The 20,194-nt window shown below is 42.4% G+C and overlaps 1 protein-coding gene across 6 annotated transcripts in view; it reads right to left on the bottom strand.

Annotated features, from left to right (window-relative positions):
• Positions 1-9,809, bottom strand: part of TMPRSS2 (transmembrane serine protease 2) — a 41,221-nt gene extending 31,412 nt beyond the window's left edge. The window contains exon 1 of one of the 6 annotated variants that reach the window (XM_039520278.1): positions 9,679-9,809. The gene's annotated coding sequence lies outside the window, so the exon portion shown is untranslated. Of the gene's footprint in view, positions 1-4,043; positions 4,129-8,661; positions 8,681-8,887; positions 9,357-9,413 lie in introns of those variants that run through there. The other 5 variants (XM_039520281.1, XM_039520279.1, XM_039520280.1 and 2 more) reach the window with 5 other exon arrangements.
• Between the last annotated feature and the right edge of the window lie 10,385 nt (positions 9,810-20,194).

Here is a 20,194-nt window from a genome sequence, read left to right as displayed (position 1 = left end):
AGCAGATTGTGAAGAATTTCAAAAAGATCTCACAAAACTAAGTGATTGGGCAACAAAATGGCAAAAGAAATTTAATGTGGATAAATGTAAAGTAATGCACATTAGAAAAAATAACCCCAACTATACATACAATATGATGGGGGCTAATTTAGCTACAACTAATCAGGAAAGAGATCTTGGAGTCATCATGGATAGTTCTCTGAAGACGTCCACGCAGCGTGCAGCGGCAGTCAAAAAAAGCGAACAGGATGTTAGGAATCATTAAAAAAGGGATAGAGAATAAGACGGAGAATATCTTATTGCCCTTATACAAATCCATGGTATACCCACATCTTGAATACTGCATACAGATGTAGTCTCATCTCAAAAAAGATATACTGGCATTAGAAAAGGTTCAGAGAAGGGCAACTAAAATGATCAGGGGTTTGAAATGGGTCCCATATGAGGAGAGATTAAAGAGGCTAGGACTTTTCAGCTTGGAAAAGAGGAAACTAAGGGGGGATATGATAGAGGTATATAAAATCATGAGTGCTGTGGAGAAAGTGAATAAGAAAAAGTTATTTACTTGTTCCTATAATATAAGAACTAGGGGCCACCAAATGAAATTAATGGGCAGCAGGTTTAAAACAAATAAAAGGAAGTTCTTCTTCACACAGCGTACAGTCAACTTGTGGAACTCCTTGCCTGAGGAGGTTGTGAAGGACTATAGCAGGGTTTAAAAGAGAACTAGATAAATTCATAGAGGTTAAGTCCATTAATGGCTATTAGCCAGGATGGGTAAGGAATGGTGTCCCTAGCCTCTGTTTGTCAGAGAGTGGTGATGGATGGCAGGAGAGAGATCACTCCCTCTGGGGGACCTGCAGACAGGATGCTGGGCTGGATGGACCTTTGGTCTGACCCAGTATAGCCATTCTTATGTTCTTAAAATGCTAGCTACTATTATTGAGAGACTATTAATCTCCTAGTAATTAAAGCTGCACTTGATTTCCATCCTATGTAAAAACAAACTCATGTTTTCTTTCCAGAGTGTAGTGTAAACTTTCAAAGTACAATTTTCTTCTAACAGCAGGAAAGAAGCAGTGCAAATACTTTCAGATGAAAAGATGTTACAATGACTGAATTTTAATAAAGTTTAACTTTTGTATCTCTGCATGTTGATAACTGAAGTAAATGCCTCAGTATTCACTTGGGAAATAACTTTCCATCATATCCTTATTCACAAGATGCGTGGGAGTCCCCCTGCCCACCACCACCCAATGGCTTTGGATAAAAATGCCAACACAACCTCCATGTAACTCACTGGGACTGCTTATCATACTGCAGCTCTCTGTCTGAAGGAATTGTGAATGTTTAAGTTATCCTTTAACTCCTTCTGAAGAATGGTTGTGCACCTGGGGCCTGATCCAATAATCATTGAAGTTAACAGAAAAACTCTCACTGACTTTATGGAAGTTGGAGTGGTCACCTCACTAGGTGCTCTCTTAGAACTCTTTTCCTCTGTCTTACACCCACGCTCAGAAACAGTGCCCTGGAATATCTGATGACCTCAAAATGCTGCATCATTAGCTGATAACTAGTTTACAGGGAAGAGTGAAGCCTTTTGGGAGACCACCAGGAACACTTCCTGATGCACTCTAGATTTATCTTCAAGACCAGCCGTCCAAGGTAAAATACTGGACATTCCTTAGCTTGGGTTGTCCAAAAAGGGTTTTTATCTGCATAATGGGCACATTTATAGTTTTCTACCTATTAAAATTTCCATTAAAGCTATAGATCAAATTAATTATGATATTGTGACTATATGGTCATTCCAAAATCTGTTTTTGTTCAGTTTGAAAGGTGTTTTGTCAGCTTGCAGGCCTGCCAGTGCATATTGTAAATAAAACCAGTAAGAGAATATTTCAAAGCATGAATCAGAAATGTTTGTGTAAATAAAAATTGCTATGACTGAACCAGAAACTTTCCAAAAGTGTTATGCAAAAGTAAAGGGTTTGGGTTTTTTCAGTGCCTAGACAGGAGATGGCTTATTAAAAGGCGGGTGGGGGGAAAAAAGGTCTCATAACCGGTCCTTGCTATTAGAAACAGCTAGATCCCTTAACAGAGGCTATTAAAATAGTCTCTATGAAAGTGTAGGCTGTTATTGGGTAGTTCCTTGGCTATGCAGAGAGTTGATCATGACACACAATTCAGATGACCTCACAACCGTCAGAAACAAAAGAGTGGATCAAAATACTAAAAATGTTTGAATAACCAACATACTAAAAGTGGCCAGAAAGAATTTTGAAAGCCTTTTTTTTTTTTAAATATTTTCACCGCAACCTCTCTAACCTTCTTCTCCCACAGTTTCTCCCCCAGGCACTTCCTCCAGAGTAGAAGAATGTCACATACGTGCAATTGTGCTTGTTATCATAGGATTGCCAGGCAGAGGATGCTGCAAAGCATATTTTAGAGCAGTAGATACATTTTCCAAGACTAATTGGGCATTAGACATATTCCTATTATATTGTTAAATCTATTATATTGTATATGTTAAATCTGAGCCCTTCAGTCACTGCTAGGTAGCTGGCAAAACACTGTGCAATAACAAAGGTGAAATTTTAGCCCTGAACACCCATCACAGACCTGGAAAAAAGGGGAGCTTAAGTCCTGGTGCATTTGCATTGTCACGGTACAGTTACTAATGTGGAATTTGTAATGGTTCTAATGTTTAACACATAAAATGCAGTGCCTCAATAATGTTCTTAAGAAATCGGGGAAAATTCCTCAAAAAGATTCTAGCCATCTGATTTCACCCTATGGGAAGCCTGAAGCTACTCAGTGTCGAAGCGAGCAATATCTTAATTTAGTTTTACAATAAGTTTTGCACCTCAAAAATACAGTCAACAAAATCAGTCATTTCCTCCCAGTCTCCTCAATTTGAAATTGAGACAAATGTTTAAGGAAAGAGGACATCAAATTCCTGTGTTTGTTTGTTCTAATCAGTCACAACTGAAACATATATCTATAGCTAAACTAAAAGTAAAACAAAAGACCTGTCATTGTTCAAATATAAAGCAGCTACTAAATTTAGGAGCAAACTAACAGTGATCAATGACTTTAAAATATTTGAAATCACTGTGTGGTGTTTGAGAGCTTATTGCACACTGTAAGAAAGACCTTTCACAACATAATATTCCCAGAAGTCCCACTAGTTAGGAGCCTTTACTCTTATTACTAAAACAAGCAAGTTGTCTCTAGAGGAAGGAATTGCGGGTCAGGAAATCCTGACTTTTAATCTCAGCTCTGCCAATGACTTCCTCGTAACTCGACAGTAAGTAATTTCTTTCTATCTCTGTATCAGAGGGGGTAGCCGTGTTAGTCTGGATCTGTAAAAGCAGCAAAGAATCCTGTGGCACCTTATAGACTAACAGACGTTTTGCAGCATGAGCTTTCGTGGGTGAATACCCACTTCGTCAGATGCAAGAAGTGGGTATTCACCCACGAAAGCTCATGCTGCAAAACGTCTGTTAGTCTATAAGGTGCCACAGGATTCTTTGCTGCTTTCTATCTCTGGTTCCCCATCTGAAAAAATGGCAATAATGCTTACACACCACACACAGCATTCTGAATTACTTTATAGTTGTACAGAGCTTTGGAAACAAAAAGTGCTATTATTAATTACATTAGCTTCCTGAGACTCTGTAATTGGCTACAGCTACACTAGATTAGAGAGTTTAGAGCAGTGCAGCTGTAAGCTCTCTAATGTAGCCACTCTAAGCCGACATACTCCAGCCCCCACGAGTGGTAGTAGCTATGCTGGTGTGAGATGCTCTCTCACCAGTACATAGTGCTTTTGACACCAGCACTTGGGTCGGTGTGACTTACGTCGCTCAGGAAGGTGGCTTTTTCACACCACTAGGCGACATAAATTATACCTACGTACGTGGTAGCGTAGATATAAGCTAAAAGGAAAGACAGTGTTATGTTGTGTTGCTGTAAAAACGGTCTGGAAACCAGCACTGTGCTAGTACTTTCAGAAGCCTAATTTAAGCAAACTCACTCACCTTAGTCTAGATATCTACAGCCTCCTGACGACAGTATGTCCTCCACCTTTGTACTCACTATACATTTTAGCAATCTTGTGTCCTGAAACTTGAATCTTAGTTGTTTGCCCAGTTTCTGAGATACGAATCAGCAGTAAATAAATCAGACCAGTTATTTATAGGTCTAGCTACGTAAGAGCAAACACTTTGATGATGAAGTATAAAAGACAAGGAAGGAAGTATAAAATAAAACAAGTAAACAAACTAAACTTTAAACTATGCGAAGTCATGGTGCTGATTTATAGTCATGGTTAAACAAAACACACAACATTACAGGTAGAAAAACTCCCAAGTTACTAAAGAATGGTTACTTAGGTTATGTCTACACTAGAGACCTTACACTGGCACAGCTGTAGCAATGCAGCAGCGCTGCTATAAGATCTCTTGTGTAGCCATTCTATGCAAATGGCAGAGAGCTCTTCTGTCAGCATAATTAAACCACCCCTAACGAGCGGTGGTAGCTACATTAGCTGGAGAAATTCTCCTGCCGACATAGCACTGTGCACTCTGCCACTTATGCTGGTGTCATTTATGTTGCTCAGGGGGGTGGAATATTCACACCCTTGGGCAATATACATTTTACTTACATAACTGGAATGTAGACATGGCCTTAGAACAGGTACATTGCAGTATATTAAAACATCCACACTATTATTTGTCGCACAGTAACTCCAATAGACCCATCTGAGATCCTGACCCTGTTGTGCTAGACACTACATACACAAAAGAGAATCCCTGCCCCAAAAAGTTAAAATTTAAATAGACAAGACAGACAAAGCATGGGAGAAAGAATATAATTCCTATTTTGCAGATGGAGAACTGGGGCATAGATAGATTAAGAGGCTTGCCCAAATTCACACAGTAAGCAATAGTACAATTCCATTGCAAAGCTTTGTCTTTAAAATGATATACTATACTTTATAGCCATTTTGTTATGTGTACCACAAATCCTCCCCCACCTTTGATCAGTGGCTGCTAGACAACTCTGAGACCACATTCTACAGACCATTACCCTCTGACCCCACTGAGGATTACCAAAAGAAACATCACCTGCTCAAGAAACTCCCTAAAGAAGCACAGAAATAAATCTACACTGACACACCCCTAGAGCCCCAACCAGAGGTATTCTATCTGCTACCCAAAATCCATAAACCTGGGAATCCTGTACATCTCATCATCTCAGGCACTGGCACCCTGACAGCAGGATTCTCTGGCTATGTAGACTCTCTCCTCAGGCTTTACGCTACCAGCACTCCCAGCTATCTTCGAGACACAACTGACTTCCTGAGGAAACTACAGTCCATTAGTGATCTTCCAGAAAACACCGTCCTAGCCACTATGGATGTAGAAGCCCTCTACACCAACATTCCACACAAAGATGGACTACAAGCCATCAGGAATAGCATCCCCGATACCATCACGGCAAACCTGGTGGCTGAACTTTGTGACTTTGTCCTCACCCACAACTAGTTCAGATTTGGGGACAATTTATACCTTCAAGTCAGAGCACTGCTATGGGTACCCACATGGCCCCACAGTATGCCAACATTTTTATGGCTGACTTAGAACAATGTTTCCTCAGCTCTCGTCTCCTTACGCCCCTGCTCTACTTGCGCTACACTGATAACATCATCATCTGGACCCAGGGAAAAGAAACCCTTGAGGAATTCCACCAAGATTTCAACGATTTCCACCCCACCATCAACCTCAGCCTGGACCAGTCCACACAAGAGGTCCACTTCCTAGACACTACAGTGCTAATCACATAAACACCACCCTATACCGGAAACCTACTGATCCCTATACTTACCTCCATGACTCCAGCTTTCATCCAGACCACATCACACGATCCATTGTCTACAGCCAAGCTCTAAGATACAGTCACATTTGCTCCGATACCTCAGACAGACACAAACACCTACAGAATCTCTACCAAGCATTCTTAAAACTGCAATACCCACCTGGTGAAGTGAAGAAACAGATTGACAGAGCCAGAAGGGTACCGAGAAGTCACCTACTACAGGACAGGCCCAGCAAAGAAAGTAACAGAACACCACTAGCCGTCACCTATGGCCCCCAACTAAAACCTCTCCAGCACATCATCAAGGATCTACAAGCTATCCTGACGGACGAAGTGGGTTACCAATACAAAAAAGTTTGAGAACCACTGATCTACAACCTATTCTGGAAAACGATCCCTCACTCTCACAGACCTTGGGAGACAGGCCAGTCCTTGCCTACAGACAACCCCCCAACCTGAAGCAAATACTCACCAGCAACCACACAGCAAGAACACCAACCCAGGAACCAAACCCTGCTACAAACCCTGGTGCCAACTCTGTCCACATATCTATTCAAGGGACACCAGCATAGGACCTAACCACATTAGTCACACCATCAGGGGCTCGTTCACCTGAACATCTACCAATGTGATATATGCCATCATGTGCCAGCAATGCCCCTCTGCCATGTACATTGGCCAAACCGGACAGTCTCTACGCAAAAGAATAAATGGACACAAATCTAACATGAGGAATCATAACATTCAAAAACCAGTAGGAAAACACTTTAATCTCTCTGGTCACTCAACAACAGACCTAAAACTGGCAATTCTTCAACAACAAAAACTTCAGACTCCAACGTAAAGCTGCAGAACTGGAATTAATTTGCAAACTGGACACCATCAGATTAGTCCTGAATAAAGACTGGGAGTGGTTGGGTCATTACAAAACCTAAACTTAATTTCCCCAATACTAATTTCTCCCTACTGTTACTCACACCTTCTTGTCAACTGTCTGTAATGGGCCACTCTCTTACCACTTCAAAAGTTATTTTTCCTCCTTTAGTATCCTGCTGTTAATTGATCTCTCTCGTTAGACTGACCTCACATTTGGTAAAGCAACCCCCATTCTTTCATGTATTTATACCTGCTCCTGTATTTTTCACGTCATGCATCTGATGAAGTGGGTTCTAGCCCACGAAAGCCTATGCCCAAATAAATTTGTTAGCCTCCAAGGTGCCACAAGGACTCCTCGTTGTTTTTGCTGATACAGTCTAACACGGCTACCTGTCATCATTCACTTGTGACCCCCTACAAGTCGGAATATACTTGTGTCTTTTTGGTCTACTGCTGAAAAACCCTGGGGTGAATCCAGGCCCTACTGAGGTCAATGAAAGTTCTGCTATTGACTTCAAAGGGGTCAAAAATTTCACCCCTAGAATCCATTTTTAAATTGGGCTGGGCAGGGGTGGGGGGAGAGAAGAGATAGTTTGAGGGTGGGGAGAGTTACTTTATATGAATTTAGATGAAAATGCAGGAAATGTGTCCCCAGAAATGGGGTCTTTTGTAAGAATATAGCAGTACAAACATATTTTTATACTGAATGATAAGAGTACAGGACTAGTAAAAAATTCTGAGCTATTCTCACCTCTGACAGCCATTCAGCATGACCTTGGACAAATTGCTCACTCTCTCAGTGCCTCAGTTCCCCTCCCCCACAACTGTGAAAGGTAGATAATATTTACTCAGGAGTTATTAGGAGCTTTAATTTAGTGTTTGTAGAGCACTCATAGCCTTTTTTTCCAGGGATACCAAAGTACTCTATTATTCCATCCACTGTATTCGCTTTCCCATTCCTCTTACCTACTGTGGGACAGAGGATGGAAAAATGTATTTATCCGGGGTTGTGTATTGTGCTCACCGACCACTGTGATACCCAAGAGATGTGCGTGGTGGGCAAGGGAATAAAGTGGTGGGTGGCTAAGCAATTTAGGGCCTAATGCTTCACTCCTTACTCATTTGAGTCATACTTGCTACTAGCCCCACTGAAACCAATGAGCTACTCACATATGTAAAGACTATTTGCACAATTTCATAAATTAGATGTTCCTCTGAAATGATTACAATATAAGGAAGTGTCTTTTTTGCCTTTAAGACACCATATCTACCAATGACATTACTATTACATACAGTGATCAGGATGCACGTTACTGTTTTGCTCTACATCATGCTTTCCATCCAAGGACCTCAAAGTGGTTTGCCAAGTAAAGCCTCACCACACCCCCATAAGGAAAATATCCGTTATCCCCATTTTACCAATGGGGAAACCCAGTCATGGAGCAGCTACATGAATCGCCCAATAGCAGGTAGCAAGTTTGTTGCAAAATTCAAGAGTTCCTAGCACCCAGTTCTATGTTCACATAAGATCTGTATTCCCCGAGAACATCCAGCGTAAAGCTGCCAAATTTCAAACAGCTAAGACAAGGCAGGTAACAACTCTCTCATTTCCTTTGTGATCCTAGAAACAAAAGCCATCTCATCCTCGTCTAATTACACCTCTTTCTGAGCCACCTGCCTAGCGTGAAGGATGGGTTATTTATGAAGCACCAGATGTCATACAAGGGGGACTAGAAGGGGCATTAAAAGATCCCTTTGGAAAGGCAACATTTGCTGCTCCACATAAACTCCTGAATGGTCACCCAACACCCTGCACATGGACAGGGTTATTTTTCAGCGATCTCTAACCACCCGCTAACTACATTCCCTGCTGATCCCCCCCATCACAGCCAAGGGACGAACCTGCTCCAGCCACCACCGCCCGGAGCCGCATGCAACTCCAAGGCCGGGATCTCACCATTGGCAAAAGCCGCCGGGGCCACCCGAGGCGCTGCCTTCGAGCCAGCCAACAAGTTGAAAGCGAGTTTCCAAAGAGAGCTGCCAAATCCCTGCCCAGGGCACACACGAGCCGCCGCGGGCGGGTCAAGGAGCCCCCGCCACACGCCCACCCCGGCCCCGACCCACTCACCGCCGGGAAGCTGAGGCGGGGTCCGCCGCGCTCCTGTCCCCGCCGGGCCGCGCAGGCTGTGGAGTTCGCCCCTTGCCCTGCCCCGAGCCGGGAAAGCCACGGAGCGGCGGCCGCGGGCGGGCGGGGAGGAGCCTGGCGGGGAGCGGGGGGGAGCGGCTGGCAAAGGGGCAGGTGGCGGCGTGGCGCGGAGTCACTGCCCCCCCCCCCCCGGCGCGGGAGGGCGGGAGGCTGGTGGCCGCACCGCGCTCGGGGAGGGGGCAGGTGTGACAGGGAGTCCGGGGGCGGCGGGCGCCAGTCCGCTCATCCCCGGGGCGTAGAAACCAGCCGGCCGGTCCCCGCGGGCCGCCCCAGCCAGATCTCCGGCCCAGGGCGCCCGGGGGGTTGTAACGCGCCCCCGCTGCTCCGGGGTGGGGAGGGGCTCGCTGCGCCGCGAGATCTTTCAGGCCGGGGTGAGGGGTGGCAAGGCGCCCTGACGGCTGAAGCTCAATGCGCATTTTGGTGCGATTAAAGAACCCCAGAGAGCCACCGGCTGGCCGTGGGGCTCCCTTCTCGCCTTCCCTGGGCTGGCAGGTGTTTGTGTTTCAGCCTCTGGAGCAGCCCAGCTCTCGTTACAGCCGCACTGCACCGGCGAGTTACATCCCGGCGCCAGGGGAACCCTCTGCAGGCGAGTGGGAGCTCAGGGTTTCCTCTCTGAGAAGGCAGGCGAGGGCTCAGTGGGAGGAGCGCCTGGGATCAGCTTCACCAGGAACCCTGCCGGGTGCAGCAGGTGGTCCTGTGACTTAGGTCCTCTCCTAGCGAGCAAGCACGTGTAGCTACTTCTTCCTCCCCCTGGCGATTTGCAAAGCGCGCTCATCCCAGGAAAGATCAGACCCCTTCCTGACACCTCACCGTCTCCGCCCTTTGCTTTTAAGGGGCTGCCTTTTGCATTTGGAAAGGACGAAGAGTGAGCGTTAATGGGCTCGCCTCACACCTGAGGAGGATATGGAGGAAGATTGCTCCTTTTTTAGCTGTCTTCCTTCTAAAGTTCAGTAGTTTACCAGCCCCAGGAAATGTATTTGTCTTTAGATCCTCTATGCATTATTCTGTAATTTGCATTAGCATATGTTAAGTGCATTGCAACATGCTATTTGCCACCTCCCGCAGCTCCGGGGCCTTAGTTTGACTTCCTCGCCCTTCCAGGAATTTCGCAAATAGGTCATTGGGTTAGCGACTGGGAAAACGTGTGCTAAACCCTTTTAAATCAGAGTCCAAAATGGCCTCTGTTAGACCTGGGTGCTATCGGTCTTGAAAACTATGACTTAAATGACCTTCCAGAAATAAGTTACATTACTAATAAGATTTAAGTCTGGACATCTCTCCTTGCTGTTAAGTCAATAGCAACACTTTATCTAGTGAGAGAGAGGAATTTTGCAGACCTCCAGGTTGAAAAGCCTGGTTTCTCTTCCTGTTATTACAGCATATAGAAGCCAGCACATTGTTAATTTTCATTCTTTTGTTTGACAAAGGGACATTTCCCACTTTTCTTGAAATGGCTGGCTGTTGGGTGCATAAAGAATGCAAGATGGACCCTAAAATTAGGACTGGCAGCACCTGTTTATTTAAAGGGGCACATTTATTTTGCCCCAATAGTATAAAAACATGTCTGAATGTGACAAGAGTGTCGGTGTGTCTTGAAATCTTAGGTTCAGAATCATCTTTTTACCCATATAGATCCCAAATAGAAACTATATGAATCCACACAGATATTTGCCAATGTGGATCCAGTTAGAGGATTTGGGCCTTAAATTTCACCTTAAAAAACATATATGATCAGTCTATACCTACAGCCAAAATGTCTTTCCCTCCCCCTTTCTGATTCCTCTAGAATCCTAGTTCTGTGACAGGTTCCCTTTCCCCCAACACTATGGATGGCTCTGCACAGGCAGCCTATGGATTTGGAGTGCGATGGCTGCTCTTGATGGCATTCTGCATATTGCCATGATCTTCTTGTTCCTTTTCTTCTCCCAAAGAAACTGTGCAGCAAAAGGACACATGTTAGAGGTGACCTGTAAAATGGGATTTTGTCCATTTTGGTTTCTTTATGATGTATAAAGAAGGCCTGATTTTTTTTTAAAAAAATACAAACTTTCTACATTTAGAAATTCAATTCTTGTTTACCCTGCTTTTCTTCAAAATTTTACATTGTCATTGTGCCCAGTTATAAGTTTAATCACATTATTTAAAAAAAAAGAGAAATTTGGAAATCACCAGATGTATTCTAAATAATTGCCCCAAAGAAAATGTTGGAAATGGGTAGGTGTATTCTAATAACTGTACCTAAGACTATTTCTTTTGAACATAAAAAGAAGGGTTAGTTCTCAGTCTGGGCTTGCCCAGACAATTTACTTGACAACTACAGATTGTTGTAATTGGTGGTGTAAGATACCCTTATGTTTATATCTGTGTATGGGTGTAAATATGTATTGTGCATCTGTACAGATGTTTCCATAGTAGTACAACCACCTTAGGGGGCAGAACAAACAAGTGAAGGGGCAGCATAAAAGCAAGAATGCCCTGTGTTGTCTGACCTGTCCAGGAATGACATATTTTTGACCGAACAGCATTAAACATTTTAACTGGTGTCCATGTAGCTTTATGAATGAACAAGTAATGAACCAGATCCTCAGCTGGAGTGACTCAGTTCAGTTCTACTGAAATTAGTAGAGCTCCATGGATTTACATCACTTGAGGATCTGGGCCAGTGAGTGCATATCAGATGTGAACATATTCTCTCAGAGTTTTTCAAGAAAAATGTAACATTCCTAGTAACAATCAATTTGTCAGATATCTAGAATTGAGGGAATGTATCCAATTGAAGAATATGTTGCTATCCCTTTTGACCCAAGCAGCTGGTCACAGTTCAGGGCCCTGAGTGCTGTTCCAGTTGGGATGAGAAATTGAGGCTGAAGGCTGGTACCTTTGATGAAACCTTGTTTATTTACAAGAAATGTACAAAATCCTGTTTTCCCAAATGCAGGAAGAACCAAAAAGAAGGAACCGGTTCCTTTGTTTGCTGACCAAGGCAGCCTTTCCAGCCAACACTATATACCCAAAAAGCTTTTTCTCTTCCCTTTATCTCACAGTTCCATTTCTGTGCTTCCAGGCCATGTCCAGTTGGCATTCTCTCTGTGTGTGTGCTCTGTTTGTCTCTCCTTGTGCCCTCACAACAGACCAAACCCCTTGGGTCACATGACTGAGCATCTACTCAGCTTTTCCATGTGCCTGTGTTTTGGAATGCTACTGCTAGGCTGTTTCAACCACCTGATTACAATAGTTTCTTTACATTTATCCTGAGTGGAAAGTGGTGACCATACGTGACCCATAGCAACAGTAACTATCCCAGATTTTCCCTCTCATTTATATAGGTGAAATCTAAATTATCAGCATCCCATTTAGTCTCCATTATTTACAAATATACAGGCCAATATTTTCAAACATGTATACCAAATATTAGGTACTTAAATTCATATTTAGGCATATAAACAAGTGGCCTGATTTTTCAGAGATGCCAGTATAGGCCATCATCTTACTATGTCTTACACTCTTCTGTTTCATGCCTTTTTTGTGAAATACTCTTAGCATGCCCCTTACATTCATTTTGCATGTCCATTGATCATCAAAGCAATACAGGTTACATTATCTTAATACCTACTTCATTTGCTAATCAACTTGCAGCCATCTTGTAACTTACTCCACTCTTTACATCATTCCTGAATTTTGCACACATGTTTAACAGTCTAGGTTAAGACTCAAGAGAGCCTGAAGTAAAGACTTCTCAATAGCAGGCCCCAGGCTCCCAAGTACCGCTTCAAAGAAAATCAGGAAAAATCTAACCTTGCCATTTTCAGGTCATGCCACAAGACCCACCTTTTTGCTGTAGCTTTTCCATAAGTACTAGAATAGAAGTAAACTATTCTCAAAAGTAAAGCCCACAGCTATACCAAAGAGTAGGATGGAGAACTTAGAGGCTTTCAATTTTCAGAGGCAAAGAATATCACAGTGTGGTGGGGGTGAAACTCCTCTCACCCTTCCCTGGAGCAACAATACTGTCAGGAATCGTCATAAGTAACCTTTCCTTTTCTCTGTGTACATACCACTAAGGCTGCCTCGGCGAGCAGCTTATCTGTTATCTAAAACTAGAAAAACGAGACTGAATAAAAATTCAAACAATGTCCTTGGTTTACATCCATTGAAATTCAGTGTACATTAAGTGTTCATTGTTGTAACTGAGAACAGAACGAAGCCTGCAACCTTAATCAAAATACTGGTGTCTATTATAAAGAAAAACAAACACTGAACAACTTGTACGTATCATATACATTTATAAATACTTGGGGCCATTTTCAATGATATGCTTTGGCTTCTCTGTGTTACTCCAGTAAGGCAAAGCAGCCATAACTCCAGCATAATTGGACAATTATGGCTACTTTTGTGTCAGAGTGGCTTGATACAATTGGAATGCACCAGTAAATCTGACCTTCAATGCAGAGACAGTGCACATTTGAATGTTATTTGAAAAGTGAATTTTTAAAATGTGTTTTAAATAAAAGAAAGCAATTGGAATTTAAATTGAATTAATCTCAAAACAGCAATATTGTCAGTTCTAATTAATTACTATGGGAGCAAATTCACTGGCATCAGTGATACATACTCAGACAAATATTCCGAAAAGCTAAATAAAAGTAAACCCAATAAAATGAAAACTACCAGCTCCTGAATAAGGATAACTTCTGACAAGTGAAAACTAGGAGTGAAGTTCTGGCCCCAGCATAGTCAGTGGCAACACTCTTACTGATTTCCATTGAATCAAATTATCATTCTAGATGCTTGAAGCTTGTGTAGGGAGACATTTAGAACTTGTAAAAAGATCATATGCCAATCCAGAAATAATGGAATCTTGGAATTCCATTGATAAGTTCTCTACTGAAGAAAGATCTATGGACCAATTGCCGTTCTGGATCACTTTTTCATCGAGTGTTGTCCAAAGTATGGTTAGTGACAGACTTTTTAACTGCTGTATTATTTTACTGAGCACCTGCATGTGATAAGCAGAGATGATTTGTGGCAGAAAAGCGTGGTCTTCTGCTAAAACATGACAGGAAGCAGTGTTTTTCCCCCTCAGTTTTGTTAAAGACTTGCTGCATGATTTGGAGCAACTCTCTTCTCTGTGCATCATTCTCCCACTCATAAATGGGGGTTAATACCTGCCTACAGAGTTATTGTGATACTTAATTTATAGAATCATAGATTATAATGCTAGCAGGGACCACCAGATCCATATTCTGACCTCGTGTATATCACAGATCACCAACACACCCAGCACCTACACACAACCCAACAACCAAAATTAGTCCAAAATATTACCACCCTCGGAGACAAAGTATTAATATTAATATTTGTAAAGAGCTTAGAGATTTTTAAATGGAATATGCTACTGAAGTGCAAAGTAGTTTTGTATTTTAGTATATACTGTTATCATTCAAGCTTTTATGTCCCTTGTCTACATCAGTTACAACAGTTGATTTATCAAGAATCAGACATTGTTTTAATTCCATGATAAACTATATAGCTTAAGTCAGAAAACTGTAAATCATTAATGACTTGTTGCAGCCAAAATAGTGATATACACTGTAAGGTAAATCCAGACAAATGATAAGGAAGTCATTTTCAATGATATGCTTTGGCTTCTCTGTGCTACTCCAGTAAGGCAAAGCAGCCATAAATCCAGCATAATTGGACAATTATGGCTACTTTTGTGTCAGAGTGGCTTGATACAATTGGAATGCACCAGTAAATCTGACCTTCGATGCAGAGTCAGTGCACATTTGAATGTTATTTGAAAAGTGAATTTTTAAAATGTGTTTTAAATAAAAGAAAGCAATTGGAATTTAAATTGAATTAATCTCAAAACAGCAATATTGTCAGTTCTAATTAATTACTATGGGAGCAAATTCACTGGCATCAGTGATACATACTCAGACAAATATTCTGAAAAGCTAAATAAAAGTAAACCCAATAAAATGAAAACTACCAGCTCCTGAATAAGGATAACTTCTGACAAGTGAAAACTAGGAGTGAAGTTCTGGCCCCAGCATAGTCAGTGGCAACACTCTTACTGATTTCCATTGAATCAAACTATCATTCTAGATGCTTGAAGCTTGTGTAGGGAGACATTTAGAACTTGTAAAAAGATCATATGCCAATCCAGAAATAATGGAATCTTGGAATTCCATTGATAATTTCTCTACTGAAGAAAGATCTATGGACCAATTGCCGTTCTGGATCACTTTTTCATCGAGTGTTGTCCAAAGTATGGTTAGTGACAGACTTTTTAACTGCTGTATTATTTTACTGAGCACCTGTATGTGATAAGCAGAGATGATTTGTGGCAGAAAAGCATGGTCTTCTGCTAAAACATGACAGGAAGCAGTGTTTTTCCCCCTCAGTTTTGTTAAAGACTTGCTGCATGATTTGGAGCAACTCTCTTCTCTGTGCATCATTCTCCCACTCATAAATGGGGGTTAATACCTGCCTACAGAGTTATTGTGATACTTAATTTATAGAATCATAGATTATAATGCTAGCAGGGACCACCAGATCCATATTCTGACCTCGTGTATATCACAGATCACCAACACACCCAGCACCTACACACAACCCAACAACCAAAATTAGTCCAAAATATTACCACCCTCGGAGACAAAGTATTAATATTAATATTTGTAAAGAGCTTAGAGATTTTTAAATGGAATATGCTACTGAAGTGCAAAGTAGTTTTGTATTTTAGTATATACTGTTATCATTCAAGCTTTTGTGTCCCTTGTCTACATCAGTTACAACAGTTGATTTATCAAGAATCAGACATTGTTTTAATTCCATGATAAACTATATAGCTTAAGTCAGAAAACTGTAAATCATTAATGACTTGTTGCAGCCAAAATAGTGATATACACTGTAAGGTAAATCCAGACAAATGATAAGGAAGTCACATATTAATATCAAACAGTTACAGCTTTGCACAAAAGAGTACAAAACTAAACAAGCCAAAGTTAATGTAGCAACAATGTGTTGAATTAAATTCAATTTTGAGATAAGTGGAGTTAACATATTTAAAGCATGAGATCAAGTTCCTGGTACTGCAAAAAGAATTTTAAGAGAGGACTCTTGAAATTCCTTAACATGCTTTAGCGAAATTGCACACTGCCTTAAATGCAATGATATATCAATGATATACCTGAGATACATCAATGATATTTTCATCCTTGGGACAGATGGCCTAAACTTCCTCATAAATTTCCACCATAGCTCCTTAATAACCACTGCCCATCCATCAAACTCCCCCTAGAATACTCCCACACCAGCACTATTTCCTGGAAACCATGATCAGCTTCATCAATGGAGCCCTACAGACAACTGTATACAAGAACCCAAGGACTCACCACACCTACCTTCACAGATCCAGTAACACACCAAGACATCTATCTACAACCAGGCACTCAGATACTACAGATGATGCACTGAGGATAAAGTCTGGGGTATGCATCTTAACACACTTAAGACCTCCTTCACCAAACAAGGCCACTCTGACAGAGAAGTAGATTGCATCATGGCACGGGCCACCCAAATACCCCAAGAGAACATTCTTCAATTCAGGAAAAAAATCCCTCTGACTGCACACCCCTAGTTGTCATCTACCATCTAACACTGGAACACATATGAGATATTAAACAATTATAACCCATACTCGATGGGGAGCACATCCTGAAAAATCTTTCCTGAACCCCCTCTTCTGGCCTTCACATAACAAACTTCACCAAGCTCATAATCAAAAACAAGCTCCGCACAGATCAGAACACAGCAACTCAAAGCGCTTCCACACCCCGCTACAACAACAGATGCAAAACCTGCAGCATATCTCTACTGCTACAATGATCAACACCCCCCACAAAACACCTTTCAGCATCCCTGGTCCTAAACCTGCCTATCACAGTATGTGGTGCATCTCATCTAGTGCTCTAAATGCCCCAATAACAACTATTTGGGGGAAACCAGACAATTGCTGTGCTCTCAAAAGAACTCACACAGGAAAATGGTAAAAGACAAAAACAACATACTATCAGTGGGCAAACACCTTTCCCAAAACCATCTCTCTATATCTGACCTATCAGTCCTCGTCCTTGAAGGAAACCTGCACACTTTCAGAAGACGAGCCTGAGAGCTTAAATTCATAACTTTGCTAGACACTAAAAATCATGGATTTAAAGGCATGGGATTTATGGCAAATTACTACAATCAACAAACTAGCCCTCCTATGTCCTACAACTAGAAAGGTGATAATTGCCCACTTCACCTTGAATGATCTCTTACAACAAGTTAACTCCTTATACTCTAACCATCTGTTCCCTTGTATTTAGCCATGACACTCTGAGTACCTTACCCAGACCTGAAGAAGAGCTCTGTGCAAGATCAAAAGCTTGTCTCTCTCACCAACAGAAGCTGGTCCAATGAAAGATATTACATCACCCACCTTGTTGCTTTAAAACAACAGAATTTTGGTCTTGATCCAGAAAAATGGATCCCTCATTGTAGCAGCATAGAATCGCACCAACATCAAGTCGCAGACGGTAATGGCATAGTTGTGATTTTCAACTGCTTAATAGCCCCTGGGTACTGAATAAAGGAGGGGTGGCTTTTGCTTCTAGGTCTCTTTCAAGACTTTGTTTTATTTTCACTACCTGCTGGGTGGTGCATGCACCTGTGCTTCTCTCCTGTTTGTTTCCCACCTTTTTGTGCTTGGGTTTACTACTTTTAATAGGGAGGAAAATAGGATTTCATGATGGTTGGTGTTACAAGAGCTAGTGAGTAGCAGGCTAATGCATGCTCTTTCCTGGTGGAGAGGATTGTATGTGAGTTCTTTTATTCTGCCAAACATGAGCCAACACTGATAAAAACTACTCCCCTATTAGCATTCTCTCCAAACCTCTGCGGTGTAGGCTATCGGAACAATGTGTACTTCCTGGTGCCAGCATTCGCTCTCTTTAATTACACTTCTATTTATCACACAGCCATCAGCAGGAACTAGAACATTTAGCTGTGCACTACACACTGTACAATAAGTAAACCAGTGTTTAGCCAGCGCAAACTATTTTCTCTTTGTCCCCATCCCAGTGGAAATGGTACAAACACAAAAAAAGTACAGATTAATCTTTCTCCGCAGCGCTGCCCAGGAACTATGTCCACCTCACTGTGCTGTTTAAGTAGCATATAACTATACCGGCAATATAATATTTTGTAATCATTTACTCCTGATTAAAATATCAAGAGGCCTACCTATATTCCTTAGTCTTTCCTCTGGCTGCTGGGGGAGGAATGGGCCGTGCCTTCATTTCTCCCATTTGACTGGTGGAAGAACGGGCACTATACTCTTGTTTCTGTGCCGAGGGGAGGAGTCCATTCTTCTTTTCCTCCTTCTGGCACTCACCATGCTTGATCCATTATATACACGTGTCAGAGCAGGGAGTGTTCTGCAATTAGATCTGGTATGGTCAATGGAGAATCAGTTAGCAGAACCAAGCAACATGTTCAGCAGTTCTCTCAAACCATTGTGTTCAGCTGTCTAGAGAAAAATACATATGCACCGTAACAGAGCATACCAGCCAATGTTGAGCCTGTCATTCACCATATCACATAATTGGGCTTGTCATTAGCAAAAGCATTGGTTCTAGCTCTGTGTAAGAATAAGAGTCTATTGTTGAGATGAGCCTTTTGTTGAAAAAGTTGCAGAAATGGTGTATGTCTGTCTAAAATAAAAACACTTAAGCTGATAAAATAAACTTCACATTTTAAAAATTTCCAACAAAAAGGGGACAAATTTTTCACAACATTTTTCATGCCAGTTTTTCCCGTATTTTGGACTGGCTCTACAAAACACCTAAGATGAAATCCTAACCCCATTGAAACAGATAAGAGTTTTTCCCACATTTAGAGTGCAGTTTTACTTTAAAGAGTTACTCTTAAAGTTGGCATTTTTTGCATCTCAGTAGTTTGCAGATAAAATCCACATTGTTTTCAAATTTAAAATTCTATTTCGAACGGCAAACTCAGTCTGCAATCTGAAAGTTAAATTGGGTTCTGTGTGGCTCATGAAATATAAAAAGTAAAAGTACCTGGTATAAAAGTAGTGGTATATACTTAGCTATTTTGTTGATAATCCCCCAATTTGAAATAGAATTGGGTTCACTCTTCCATAACTGTACTGTTCCCATCCTGTGGTATTATAATATATAGGATATGCTTTTCTACCAATAAGCAAGACCAGCCTGACAATTTGTGAGGGCTCAGGCAGGCAGAAAAGATGAAAGTTATCAGCCTTGGTGACTTCTTCTTCTGGAATGATTAATATGGGCATGACTTTGGTCAATTGCCAGAGGGTAAAATATGCCAGTCCATCAGTGACTGAACTTGAACTGTATGCAGAGATCCAAATGACAACCTGCTTTGCTTGTATCTATGGCTAGCCCTATTCGATGGGTGGTGGGTATCACAGGCCAGGGGAGGCTAAGACTCTCCAAACAACCCGGTGTGGCCCCACCCACGCGCTACCCCAGATCCCCTCTGGCTTCCTGCTCTTCCCCACACCTGGGACTATTGCAGCCTGCATCTGGAACTTGGGGTGGCTCGGGCCGGTGCTCACGCCACCTGGCACTCCAGGGCTGGGGGCACTGGGGCCATGCCACCTGCCTGGCACTGGGGCTGGGGACACCAGAGCCACACCACCCGCCCAGTGCTCTGGGGCTGGGGTCGCTGAGGCCATGCCGCCTGCCTAGAGCTCCGTCACTGGGGGCGCTCGGGCAGCTTGGGGCTGGGGGGCCTGCCTGGGCCTTGGGCAGAAGGGGTGGAGACAGGGGCTAGCCTCCCCCAACAGGTGGTTCACGCACCACCCATGCCCTATTCCTCACAACCATTCTGCTCTGACAGTCTTAATGGCCTGTTTTGTAAAGCCTTAGAGATCTAGAACCCAGGCCTATAGAGCAATCAGGCAGTAGACAGCTCCAGGCTGCCACACAGCAGCACTTGTAACCAATTTGTGCTCCACTTTCCATGACCGGCTGTGGACACAGCCCGTGGGATGTTCTGCCTTAAAGGTTTGACAGACAGCAGCGTCATGGCTCCTGATTGGCTCCCTGCCCAATATAAACCCAAGGGGCATTCCAGGAAGTGTCCAGGCAATTGTGTGGATTTTCTGTAGCCACCATGACTGGTCTTTGG

This window comes from Mauremys reevesii, linkage group 1 (genome assembly GCF_016161935.1).
Source record: "Mauremys reevesii isolate NIE-2019 linkage group 1, ASM1616193v1, whole genome shotgun sequence".
NCBI lineage: Eukaryota > Metazoa > Chordata > Testudines > Geoemydidae > Mauremys > Mauremys reevesii.
The sequence above is the reverse complement of the archived record's forward strand: the minus strand, read 5'-3'. Positions and strand labels throughout refer to the sequence as shown.